This window comes from Boleophthalmus pectinirostris, unplaced genomic scaffold, assembly GCF_026225935.1.
Source record: "Boleophthalmus pectinirostris isolate CB_2022bp ecotype Guang Dong unplaced genomic scaffold, ASM2622593v1 HiC_scaffold_10, whole genome shotgun sequence".
NCBI classification, from domain to species: domain Eukaryota; kingdom Metazoa; phylum Chordata; class Actinopteri; order Gobiiformes; family Gobiidae; genus Boleophthalmus; species Boleophthalmus pectinirostris.
Window position 1 is genome coordinate 35742459 of NW_026570971.1, and position 14005 is coordinate 35756463.

A 14005-nucleotide genomic window follows, 5' to 3' on the forward strand; every position below is an offset into this window, starting at 1 on the left:
CATTGTATTGATTGACATTGTATTTTTCCATCCGTTGGCTAAATAACTCCATGTCCGATCCTGGTGTCCTGTAGACACAGCTTACAATTCTGTTTTTTTTTTTTTTTTTTTTTTTTGCACTGTCATTTCTACATTTCTACATTCAAAAATGTCATCCACTGCCAGAGACAAACTTTGTACATACGACACCTGATGTTTTTATCAATATATAAAGCCACACCTCCTCCTCTCTTACGTTCTCTATTTGTACAAAACATTTCATAACCCTTCAAATTCAACTCTGTCCCTTTATCCCCATTTATCCACGTCTCTGAGACTGAATTATGTTAAAGGTGATTTGAATTGATTCAGATCATCTTTAATGCATTTGAAATTGGACTACAAACTCCTGCTGTTAAAATGAACTCAAGATATTTTTTGGTCCAGAATATTTTTCTTTATTAAATGTGTTCTCTGTCAAATAGAAACAATGATTCTTTGAACTCTGAGGAATGTTATTATCTGGATCAGTTTTATTCATGTTAGTTTGGGCTTTGTACTCAATATGATCTGTGTCATTCACCTGGAGCTCGAGGTTCTGTGTTCTAGGTGTTTATAAAATGGTCAAGGTTATCAATATTTTTTTTTACATTTTGTTTAAAGGTCCAATAAAGAGTTAAATATGAAAGAATCAGAATGTTGTGTCTATTATTTCATGTGTGAGGCTTTATAGGGCGAGGTGTTATTATTGATGAAAAACGTCATTGGAAAGAACACGTACAATATATACAGAGTCAAATATCCCAAAACATGGCAGTATGAGGTAAAGTCAAATATTTTGTGGCCAAAGCTCTACAGACACTTTTTGTTCTTTAGTTGCACCATATTTGATGTACTGTGCTGAGATCTGGGCTAATAATTCTAAAACAATATTGGAAGCACTTTTCATATGACAGAAAAGAGCACGAGGAATAATTCATAAGGTTTGGTTTTATGAGCACAACAAGCAGCATTTATCACTTCAAACATGTTCAAACTTAAGGATAAACTCATCAACTTCCAGAGCGCCAAAATAATGTACAAGGCAAAAAGGAAAGAATGACCAAAACATATTCACAAACATTTGATTGAAAGAGAAAGTTCTTGTCATTTAAGGGGAATGTGTCTCTTTAAAATGTTCAGAGTTCAAACAACAAGGAAAAGTTTTTGTGTTTCAGTTTGTGGCTCAAAATCTGGAATTCTGAGTGATGAGCTCAAAAAATGCCCAAATCTGAAAATGTTGAAAGGAAGATATAAAGAAATGATTCTAGCTAAGTGTGCAGAAGAAGGAACTGAAGTGAATTTGTCATCTGAATGTAAACTAGAACATATTTATTTTGTATCTGGAGTCATGTGACGTACGATTAGAAGAGTCTGGCAGAAGCACATTATTGCTTTCATGAATTATTGATGTATATTTTTATCTGGAGATTATATTTGTGATGAGTGATGTCAAATAATTGTCTTTATGGATTGCTGTTATTATGTGAAGTTTCTGTTGAAGCGGCAGAATCAGAACCCAGAAGAAAGGTCGTAACTATTCCTTACATGGCTGGTGTTTCTGAAAAACTACAGAGGATTTTCAGACACCATGAGATCCCAGACTATGTCAAACCTACAAACACTTTGAGACAGAAACTGGTCCAGTCAAAGGACAAAACTACACTGGAGAAACGAAAACAGACACTTCACAAGAGGATGAACCAACACAGATGAGAGAGCAACACATTCATCTCCACCTAAAAGGACCTCAGTCTGCTGTACATCTCCATCTAAAAGCCAATTTCTCCTTTGCCATGTCTCGAGTGAGAGATGTGTGTGGGTGTTATATGTGTTCGGAACCACAACTTTATAAAGTGTCATGAAATATTTGAGAAAATCCTTCTCTCTCTCTTTCTACTTCCAAATGTTTATGTCAAGGCTGTGTTCTGTGTTGTGTCCACCAGAGGGCGCTCACAGTCAGTCTGAGAATGGACCAAAATGGAGCAAACAGAGAAACACATAATAACAGCAATCCATAAAGACAATTATTTGACATCACTCATCACAAATATAATCTCCAGATAAAAATATACATCAATAATTCAATACTTCCTTCTTCTGCACACTTAGCTAGAATCATTTCTTTATATCTTCCTTTCAACATTTTCAGATTTGGGCATTTTTTGAGCTCATCACTCAGAATTCCAGATTTTGAGCCACAAACTGAAACACAAAAACTTTTCCTTGTTGTTTGAACTCTGAACATTTTAAAGAGACACATTCCCCTTAAATGACAAGAACTTTCTCTTTCAATCAAATGTTTCTGAATATGTTTTGGTCATTCTTTCCTTTTTGCCTTGTACATTATTTTGGTGCTCTGGAAGTTGATGAGTTTATCCTTAAGTTTGAACATGTTTGAAGTGATAAAAAGCTGCTTGGTGTGCTCAGAAAACCAAACCTTATGAATTGTTCCTCGTGCTCTTTTGAAAAGTGCTTCCAATATTGTTTTAGAATTATTAGCCCAGATCTCAGCACAGTACATCAAATATGGTGCAACTAAAGAACAAAAAGTGTCTGTAGAGCTTTGGCCACAAAATATTTGGCCTTACCTAATATTGCAGGCCTCTCTCTCTCCAAACACCTAAAAACGCCGCTGTCGTCGTGTCCCTCTTTCTTTTGTTGTGCTCCTTTGTGTTGGGGCCGTAACAAGTGGAGGCTCGTCTGGGATCTGTTCCCAGTAACAAACTAGTTTGGCTTCTTTCCTACTGTCGGAGGTCTCTTCTTCGTCTTAAACTTTCAATCACATTTCTGCAACAAGGTATAATGGAGTGTAAAGAGATTTGTTTTGACTAGAAATAAGACATTTTGACTAGAAATAAGAGTAGTATTCTTGATAAGATTTGGAGGTTTTACAGTGAAACTGTTCATTTACCATGGCTTACTGTTAAACATTCAGCACCATTTTATTTTGTTCTGTTTTAGGGTCAGGAAATGAACTTGATACTAGTTTAGAGAAGGATTTAGATGACAGTGGACCTGAGACAGAAGGACATGACATAGACACCAGGCAACAGATCGACACAATTCCACAATGGTTTTTGAGATATCGCAATTTAATTTTTTCACTTTTTCTTTTTTATTTTCACACAAATTGACCTAGAAGTTGACTTACCCCCATCTTAAGACATGCCAAATATTCATTCAGTGTGTACAGCTGTACATTTATACACTCAGAGTCCAAGTTGATTTACTCTAAGAAAAAATTGTCAATCACACAGAACCAAAAGTCACTGAAAATGTCACAACTGTCTTTGTTTCATGAAATCAGGAGATTTACTCTTCATCTGCAGGCCAGTTCAAACAGTGGTTAGAAAGTTTGGACATGTCATTATGTGAAATGCTGTAGTTTCTTGTGGAAGATTGTCTTGTCTGAATCAGATCTCCAACAAGAATCATCTTTGGACTGCCAGTAGAAGATTGTCTTCTACTGGCAGTCTGGGGCACTATTGAATAAATTTAATTGGTGTAAAAGAGCATCTCTTCTGTTCTGGTCTACTCCATCATTATTTTTCAGCTCAAACCAGAAATTACGCCCAAGAATTTCACTTTCACTTTTACAAAAACCTGTCATCTTTTCTGTTGATTCCTGTTTACACCGAAATGCTCCACAGTGAAGAAAGTCCGTTCAGTGCAGAGAAAAATGACAGGGATTTTACACTGAAACTGGAGCATGGTTTTGTTTTGTTGAAGGTTTATGGTGATGTGGAAATAAAATGTTCATAATACAATAGTCTGACCAGATTTTTAAAATAAAAAAACTAGGACATCGCTGGTTTGTAGTGGTTGGTAATAATAAAATTGTGAAACAAGTGCGTAATTATGGAAAACTGAGTCAGTATAGTCACATTTTCTTTGTGTTTTGGTGATTTTTAAGCAGCTTTTCTGTATTTTACCAAAACAAATGGCATTTTAGACCAGGCATGTCCAAACTATGGCCCGGGAGCCAAATGTGGCCCTCAGACAAATTTTTCTTGGCCCTCAGGCTTCCAGGTGAAATGGCCCAAATTACCTTGCATCAAATAAAAAATATTTTTTTTCTGCAAGTTTTCTGAAAATCTATCTTGATAAAGTTGATATTTAATATTTAGTGTGTGATTTTAAGGATCTTAGCATGAATAAAGACTGATGGCTCATTCTAATGTGTTAAACATGCACATTTTTCATTTATTCACTGTATTAAGCACCAGTTTATGTCCCTCGATTGGCCCTCTGCTTCGTCTGTGTTTAGATATGTGGCCCTTGAAGAAAAAAGTTTGGACACCCCTGGTTTAGACAATTGTCTCTCTTCACTGTTGGCAGGGTCAGACTGGTCAAAAATAGGGACACCTTGGATATTTCTTGTATAAAACTGAGATAAATCAGTGGTTTTGTTGTCCTGGGACAGAGGACACAGGTCACAGGGGACGCGGACGTCTGGTCACACCATAATACAATAACAATAATGTGTGTTTGACTAACCACTCTGCCACAGTAACACATCACACTCACTACAGACATTACATCATGTTTTTTTTTTTTTTTTTTTTTTTGTGATATTAGAGACAGTAGAAACAGTACAAGACATTAGACATTTGGACTTGACGGGACAGGGGGTGTGTACATCAGGGTTTGTAGAGGTGACGAGACAATAACAAAGGCTTGTGTTCTTCTGTGGAAGGGTGAAAATGTGTCACAAAACACTGAACACCTGCATTCAACTGCAGTTTACATGGTCCAGTCAGAGAATATTCTGAATTAGTTAATTTGTTTATAACCTCGGATGCCCCATTAGCCGTCCCAGAGTTCCACAGTCCTCCTGGGTCCTGTATTTAAAAGAAACCAGAGCACAGCCCGGAGAAGATGTGCCAAACTGTTGTGTGCTGCCTTATTGTTGAAGTTGGTGATATCAAGTGGCTGAGTGGTTAGCACTCATGCCTCACAGCAAGAAGGTTCCAGGTTTGATCCTCAGGTTGCTTGGGTCTTTCTGTGTGGAGTTTGCATGTTTCTCTCCGTGTCTGGATGGGTTTCCCCCATTAACCCAAAACATGCTCCAGGTCTCCAGGAAGAACAGTTGATCCAGGTCAGTCCAGGTCAGTTAAATACAATTAATCAATGAAGCTGCTCAGGGACGAGCAGCACTGATGCTACAACCTGGTACAAACATCTCTCCTGTTAAAGTTAATGTCAAAATTGTGCACTGTCCCTGCCTCAAATAAATAAATAAGTAAAAGGAGCAGGAAGCAGGAAGTAACAAAACATAATGTTATGGATTGTAAGAGGGTGAGGAGCTCGGTCACACAGGAGGAACTCAGAGTGGAACTACTGCTCTGTCTCTGGGCTGGTCTGGGAACACCTCAGGGTCCCCCTGGAGGAGCTGGGTGAAGGAAGTCCGGGAGTCCCTGCTTAGACTGCTGCCCCTGCGACCTGGCCCTGGAAGAGGAAGAAAATTGATGGATTTTATTAGAAACGCACAAATGAAAATCTGTCTGACTGTGGAGGGTTTGAACTGTGTGTCAGAGATTGAGATTATGTTTATACGGTGGTTCTTTAAGAGCTGCTTTTACAGTGTGAGTATCTCTTTATAAACCACATTACTCCGAAATTGATGCTTTTTCTTAGTTTCTTCATCTAGCACAAGATTTCAAAGTCTATTTGATCTCCCGACTCTGCTGGCAGCAACACAGAATTGGCTGTGGCTGAAGAAAACCCCTACACGCTGGTTTTGTGCTGATATCTTTGGCATTTTTTGCCCTAACAACATGAAACTTGGCACTGCACACACTCGTAGGATTAGGATGACACCTTCCAAATTTGAGATCAGTCAGATGAGTGGTTCAAGAGTTATGAGTGGAAAAGACAAACCAACAGGAGGAGACACAGACAGACGTTCCTTATATTATTCACTGAACAGTTATATATAATTAAAAAAAAACATGTTTTAAGAGCTATAGAAATAGTAAAATATGAATTAATAACAGCCAACAGTTTGACTTCATTTACATCAAGTTACAGTAGTGTTTTAAAATAGAGTCTGGGCCTTACTAAGTACTTATGGTAACTAGTAGTTACTAGGCTGATAATTACTGTGGTACTTGTAATTATACCTGTACTTACAGGTACTTTGGCTGATGATTATCTTAAATATGCAACAGGCTGTTCAGTATTACTGTCACGACTCAACAAGGAGAGGACCCAAAAACAGACAAAATCCAGGAGAAGGTTTAACAATGATTTATTACAGGAATAGTGAGATGTTGCAGGGACTGGAGGCAGGTCCAGGAGCAGCAGGTAAGTGTGGATGAGGTGGGAGTGAAATGTCTGGAGCTGGAGGAGAAGCAGGAGCAGGACGGAGCAGGTGAGTAAAAACACCAAATACACTTGGCAAAGATTCAGAAAGGCAGGTGCCCCCCTCTTCTCCTCCTCCTCCCCTGTTCTCCTCCTCCTCTCCTGCTCTCCTCCTCCTCTCCTGCTCTCCTCCTCCTCCTCTCCTCCTCCTCCTCCTCCTGCTCTCCTCCTCCTCCTCCCCTGCTCTCTCCTCTCTCCCCTCTCTCCTCCTCCTCCTCCCTGCTCTCCTCCTCCTCCTCCTCCTGTTCTCCTCCTCTCCCCTGCTCTCCTCCTCCTCCCCTCCTCCTCCTCCTCTCCTCCTCTCCTCCCTCCTCCTCCTCCTCCTCCTCCTCCTCCTCTCCTCTCTCCTCCTCCTCCTCTCCGCTCCTCCTCCTCCTGCCCTCCTCCTCTCCTCCTCCTGCTCTCCTCCTCCTGTCCTCCTCTCCTCCTCCTCCCTGTTCCTCCTCCTCCTGTCCTGCTCTCCTCCTCCTCCCCTGCCCTCCTCCTCCTCCCCTCCTCCCCTGCCCTCTCCTCCTCCTCCCCTGCTCTCCTCCTCCTCCCCTGTTCTCCTCCTCCTCCCCTGCTCTCCTCCTCCCCTGTTCTCCTCCTCCTCCTGCTCTCTCCTCCTCCTCCTCCTCCCCTGTTCTCCTCCTCCTCCCCTGCTCTCCTCCTCCTGTCCTGTTCTCCTTCTCTCCTGGTCCCTCTGTGGACAGAGAGGAGTCTGTGGAGTGTGGTTGATACGAGCTGCCGGGTTTGGGGACTGAAGTTTCCTGACCTCTTCCTGATGCGCAGTCGTACGTGTGGAGCTTGAGTTCCTCTTTGTGTAAAAGTGAAACTCTTCACATGTTCCAAACAAGAAACGATCAAATCCACACAAAGACAGAGAGCGAGAGACTTTAATATGATTTGTGCAGCATCCACACACACACACACACCCATCCACGCACACACACACACACACACCCCATCCACGCACACACACACACACACATCCACACACACACACACACACACACACACACACACACACGCACACCCACACCACACACATCCACACACACACACTCACACCCATCCACGCACACACACACACACACACACACATGTGTGTGATGCACGGACTGAAACTTTTCACTAAACTGTTTCTGTTTCTGTTCTTGGGGACAGAGCTGAAATAATGTTGACAGTTAGTCTGGTCATGACCAGGTTGCACAGCTCAGTGTTACCTCAGGTCACTCTGGAGGAACTGAGACTTTGATAAGATGAGCTTTCGCTTTAGCTCGATTCGTGGAACACCCTCCAGGTCAGGTCAGAGGTGTGAAAACACTTCTTATGGCCCTGAGTGATTCTGCTGATATGTCCCACACTCAGGAAACATGAACAGGCCGAGCTAACAAACACAAACTGTAAACAAGTAAACAAGTAAACAAGTAGGTGTTAGTTTCAGTTTCAGCTCCTCCTTCAGGCAGATACAAGGAAGTGTCCACCAGCGTCTGACCACAAGTGAAGAAGCAGCTTGAATGAGAAACATCCTTGTCCTTTACCAGTTTGATGTTTATTTCACTGTTTGTTCTTTATTTCTTGATGATAGAAGGAAAACTCACACCTGCCTTCACCATAAGAGCAGTTTTTTAAAATCTTTTTTTTATCTTTCTCTCTGAATCTGTGTGTGATCAAATACTGTAATGTATTCCTCAGATTTTAGGAAAGTAACTGTAATCTAAAAAAGTAACTGAACCAGAATATAGTAACTCAGAATGAGTATTCAGAGTAAATATTCTCAGTACATGTATTCAACACTGAGAAGAGGTACAAACATTAGTCCCAGTGTCACTCAGAGCCTGGTGTTTTAACACAGGAGCTGTTAAAGATTCAAATTTAACTGAAGGCAAATTAACTCTGACCTTTTTACATCAATTTAAAACTTCTGAGCCTGAAATCCATTTTACATCTCAAAAGAAGTGGATTAACTCAAAATAGAAAAATGGCCTCAATTTGGAGACTGAACCAGGATTAAACCAGAACTAAACCAGGACTCAACTCTCTGATTTGACCCACCCTCCAGTGCCATTGGTTGAAACCCATCTGGAGCAGGCGACCCATCTCCAGAGCTTGACCTGGCCTGGACCTGAAACTCACTCAGACCCAGGTCCCTACAGTGAAGCACTGTGCTCACTCAGACAACCCACCACAGTCGTGTCTCCTGAGCAGACACACACTTCTACGTTCTGTTTAAATCTAGAAGAGACTGAAAACTGGACCACAGATCCTGAAAAACCTCTGTCCAGTCTTGAGATGATCCAACCACAACTGCTCATTTGTCTCACGTGTCTCAAACGCAGAAGACATGTCCAACGTCTCTGAAATTCTCGTGTCACTTAGAACAAAATATAGAACTTCTTTTACCTGAGATAAATAATGGATTGTGTGAAAGGATGTGTTTGTTTTTCTTGTATCCATGGAGACTTATGGTTATGGTGCGTTTGTTTATCCATCCATCCATATTCCTCGTGACACGCACTGACACGCCCCTTTTTCTCAGACGGCAGATCTCAGAACTCAGAAGGAGAAGGAGACTGAGCAAAGATTACAAAACAGACCAAGACCACTGCACCAGAGTCACTTGTATGAAGTGTTTTCATTGTGTTTGGATTTTGGTGGTTTAAATGACAATTTCAGTCACTCGTATAACTGCAGTACTTTACTGCGTCTGTATTACTGCAGTACTTTACTGTGTCTGTATTACTGCAGTACTTTACTGTGTCTGTATTACTGCAGTACTTTACTGTGTCTGTATTACTGCAGTACTTTACTGCGTCTGTATTACTGCAGTACTGTTACTGCAGTACTTTACTGTCTGTATTACTGCAGTACTTTACTGCGTCTGTATTACTGCAGTACTTTACTGTGTCTGTATTACTGCAGTACTTTACTGTGTCTGTATTACTGCAGTACTTTACTGTGTCTGTATTACTGCAGTACTTTACTGCGTCTGTATTACTGCAGTACTTTACTGCGTCTGTATTACTGCAGTACTTTACTGCGTCTTATTACTGCAGTACTTTACTGCGTCTGTATTACTGCAGTACTTTACTGCGTCTGTATTACTGCAGTACTTTACTGCGTCTATATTACTGCAGTACTTTACTGCGTCTGTATTACTGCAGTACTTTACTGCGTCTATATTACTGCAGTACTTTACTGCGTCTGTATTACTGCAGTACTTTACTGCGTCTATATTACTGCAGTACTTTACTGCGTCTGTATTACTGCAGTACTTTACTGTGTCTATATTACTGCAGTACTTTACTGCGTCTGTATTACTGCAAGTTTTTAGCCCATTTTCTGATCGCTTATGTGCCAAAATGATTGACTATCACACAACACCAACACTTTCACTTCACTCATATACTAAATGATACTATTTCTACTGCATTCTTCCTCGAGGTTGTGGAGTTGAAGCACAGATTTATTTTGGAGCCTGGTGCTCAGCCAGTGCCAAAGCAACAACAGCTTTCCAATTAGCATCCATGTTTTTCTCCAAGTTGGACATAAGGAACATAATAAAATGGTTGAAGTGTGGATATGACGTCATATCAGAGATCCGAGTGGGAAATGGACAGATAAACGAATGTAGCATCAGCAAAGGAGCTTTTTAAACCATATGTGGCAGCAAATGTGGCAGAAGACCTTCCAGAGGAAACACTTTGGGGGAATGAACCATTTCATCACCAGCAGAAACACCAGAGCAGAGTAAGAATGAGACATTTCCTGTTTCCTGTTGTGTTCACCTGGCGCCCCCTGGAGGCTGCTGTGATGCTGCAGGACACAGAGGAGGAACACTTTGTCTCTTCCTCTGCTCAAACTGCCCTGGCACAGATCTGCTGATCTTTGCTGGAAAACTGCAACTTAAATTTCCCCCGGGGACAATAAAGTCTCTCTCTCAAAATACAGAACTTTTATATTTTGTACCTGAGATAAGTTAGAGTTTGGTTCTTCAATTGAAAGAAAAGCCATGCTGTTCCTCAGTCCTTTACACTATTTTTCCTTCCTTTTTTTACATACCGAATCAGAAAAGTACTCAAGTAAAAGTATCACATGAAAAAATCTACACAACTAAAAGTATGAAAGTACCTGTTTAAAAATATCCTTAAAGAGTAAAAAGTGAAAGTATCCCAGGCAGATATAGAGGTTTTATGAAGCTTCAAAAGAATTGATTTTTTAAACAGATTTGCGCTGAATTTAGAATTTACAAGTTTTTATTTGTATATTTTTGTTGCTCAAATTATGAACATGTTAAAAATAAACCTCGGCCTTTTCAGCAGCTCTCAAACAATAATGAAAACACTTTTACTTTTCAGTCCTGTTCAGAAATGTAGTGATGTAGTACTGCACAATATACACAAAGTAAAGTACAGATACCTAAAAATGGTACTTAAAGATGCATTACGCAACTTTTCTAGTGGAGGATCTGTCACTCTGTCGTGCTTGTCTCCATGGAAATGTTATTGCTTTATCTAGAATGTTCAGTGGTATGACATTAAACGCATCTATTTAGCATTTATTCACGTGTTTCTATTGCTCAAAAATACAGTCATTGTCTCTGTGAACAGGGGTGACTCTCCACAGATCTGACCTGTCATGTAGTAGTTGGTAGAGCGTTTGTCCACTGATCCAAAGGCTGGTGGAATCTTGCTCTCGACATAAACATCGTTGGTTGAGCTGGTGTGATTCCAGCTCCCCCAAATGAATGCTGTTGTTGTGTCCTTGGGCAAGACACTTAACCCACCTCACCCCTAGTGTCTGTGTGCACTGGTGTGTGAGTGTGTGTGAGTGTGTGAGTGGTTCCTCATTGTAAAGAGCTCTGAGTGTGGAAAAACGCTGTATGAAAATGTGACCGTTTACCATTCTAGTCTCCGTGCTTGAGATGGATAGGTTCAATCTCTGTCGTGGAACATTCTAGACCAGACATGTCAAACTCATTTTGGTCCGGGGTCCGTATCCAACCTACTTTGATCCCAAAGGGGCCGGATCAGAAAACTCATGGCTTAAGATTACAGAAATCTTTTTAAATTGATGAACTCTTTTACAAAATATTATAATATTATGAATAACCTGAAACTTTAAGAAAAAGTGCAATTTCAACACAATGTGAAATTGCAGACATTGTAGACATGAACTTGTATGCAAATAGCAATAAGTCCATTTTTGTTGGAAAATCCTGCACTCGGCTCCACTTTTCTCATGTTGGACATTTTGTTGATGAGGGTGTCACGGTCAACAGTCAAAACGATCGTCCTTTAAAGGTTGTATGGAGGATTATTTTTGTTTCAAATTGTCAATGATAGATTATAGAGATGCAGTAGCCTTGTAATTATGATGACCAAAAAAAAGAGAATAAAAATTCATCAACTCTGGACGTGGTGGGGCTAAACATTTGCCAATAGATAACGACACTGCCTCGTTATCTGTTAACTGACAGGCTGTCAATCAAACTCCCTACGTTTCTAATGTAACTGACTTGCCTGCGCGCTGCCATTACGTGGTTTACGTACGTCTGTCACGCAGTTCACAGACGCAAGATGCACAGATGCTGTTTACTCCACCAACGCAACAGTTCTTAGCGGCTTTTTTTGACCTATATCTTCCTCGCAGTTCGCACAAAGTTTGTTGCAATGGCAGACAAGAATCCAGGAGCAGTTCGCCGCAAAAGAAAGTCCGTTTTTGAGGTCGCTGAAAGAAGAAGACAAGGGGAAAAGCAGCGAAACCAAACTTAGGTGATTCTTGGAGATTCATTCCAGTGATGGCGCGACTGAAGCAGACGCAGGGTCTAAAGACTGACACACTGGTCCACAAATGACTCCTGGACAGGAAACTTCTGCTTATTATGAAAACGTACTTTATTTCCAAGAGCGAGACAAACGTTTTTCAGGACACGAAAGCGATATCGTATGTCTGAAAACGTAATTTTCAAGGCAAAGAAAGAGTCTGCTTCTGCTGCGTGTTGTAGCTAGTTCATTCGCACTGAATCTCCGTGCACTCTTCTCTGCACCCCTTTCCAGCTCCTCTCCCCGCTGCCCGTTCCGCTCTTCTCCCTGCTCCTCACTTCTCCGGGCACGGAATCTCCGCGCACCGCTCCCCTCTCCTCTCTCCTCTCTCCTCTCCTCTCTCCTCTCTCCTCTCCTTGCTCCCTGCTCCTCACTTCTCGTCCGCGCACGAAATGTCCGTGCCCCCCCTCCCCCCGCTCCTCACTTCTCCGTCTTGCCTAACCAACACTGTAGTTAGTTGTTTACAAGTCATGTGCAGCACCGGCTGTAAACAAACCTGTTTCTGGCGTAAGGAGGAGGCGGGAGGAGGCGTTTCTACGTAGGAGCTGTAGGGGAGGGGGGGGGTTTCACGCATGCGCAACATTTGAAAAAGGACAAACAGTCGCTGGATTTCTCGTTCCTTGGAAAATCCTCTATACAACCTTTAAGAGCGTTCGGAGATAGCTAAGTCATTTGTGCTGCTCTGTTGGGAGGGGCCACGTACAGAGACACTGGAGACGCTGCTATGCTCAGCACCGCAGAAAATTACCAATATTTTAATAGAAAATATAAATAAAATATTTTTAGTAGAAACTCAGCCGAGGGCCAGATTAAAGGTCTTGGAGGGCCGGATCCAGCCCCCAGGCCGTATGTTTGACACCCCTGGTCTAGACAAAGCAGTATTATCTCCATAGAGACAAGCAAGTGCACCTTGAAGTACATTACTTTACAGTTACTTTGTTACCTTCCACTACTGCCAGTTATGTACAGAAGTTACCTCTTTCTTGATCTTACACACAGTTAAATGTTGTTTCTTTACTGTTACTTCTTGTTGCTGGTGGATGTTATTGCTTGTTTTGTTATAAAAATAATAATTTCACATAAGTACTAGAATATTATAATAGCTCGGTTGTGGATAAACGTCAGGAACTCAACTGACAACTTTTACGTGCATGTTTTATTTGAGGATAAATCAGTGACATTTATGGAGGATAAAAATAGTCCATGTGGCTCTTAACGTAAATGAATGACGCAATGTGGAGGCTGTTTAAGACCAGGAATATACAGGAGAGTGGGAAAGAAAACTAAAGGTCATTTATCATGTATAGACTGATCCTTCATTTAAAACAGCACTCAGCTCTCTGGGACTGAACCTTGTGGCTTGGACTACAGTTAAAGTGCCCTTATTACACTAGTGGTAGATTTCTCATCACAAACAGACCTGGACTTGTGTTTTGGTTTATTCACACATATTAAGTTGAGTTCTTCTCTCAAATGGAACATATCTGTTCTGCTTTGTGATGTCGTGGTAATACAGGAAGTGCTCCACTGCGTTTTTAAACTCACACACACCTTCACTAGAATTGTTTTATTTCAGTCCTAGGCAGTGTTGGGAAGGTTACTTTTAAAATGTATTCCCCTACTGATTACAGATTACTTACCAATTAAGTTACTTGTCTATTGAGCCCCAGTCTCCATGAACAGACTTTTGTTTGCTGTAGAGAAGCAAAGACTAAGATATCTTAACATAAGATGTTTTGTCTGCTAAAAGAAAATAAAAAGCCCAGACTTTACTTAACTGTATTAAAAACATTATTGATAGAGAAATTATTTCT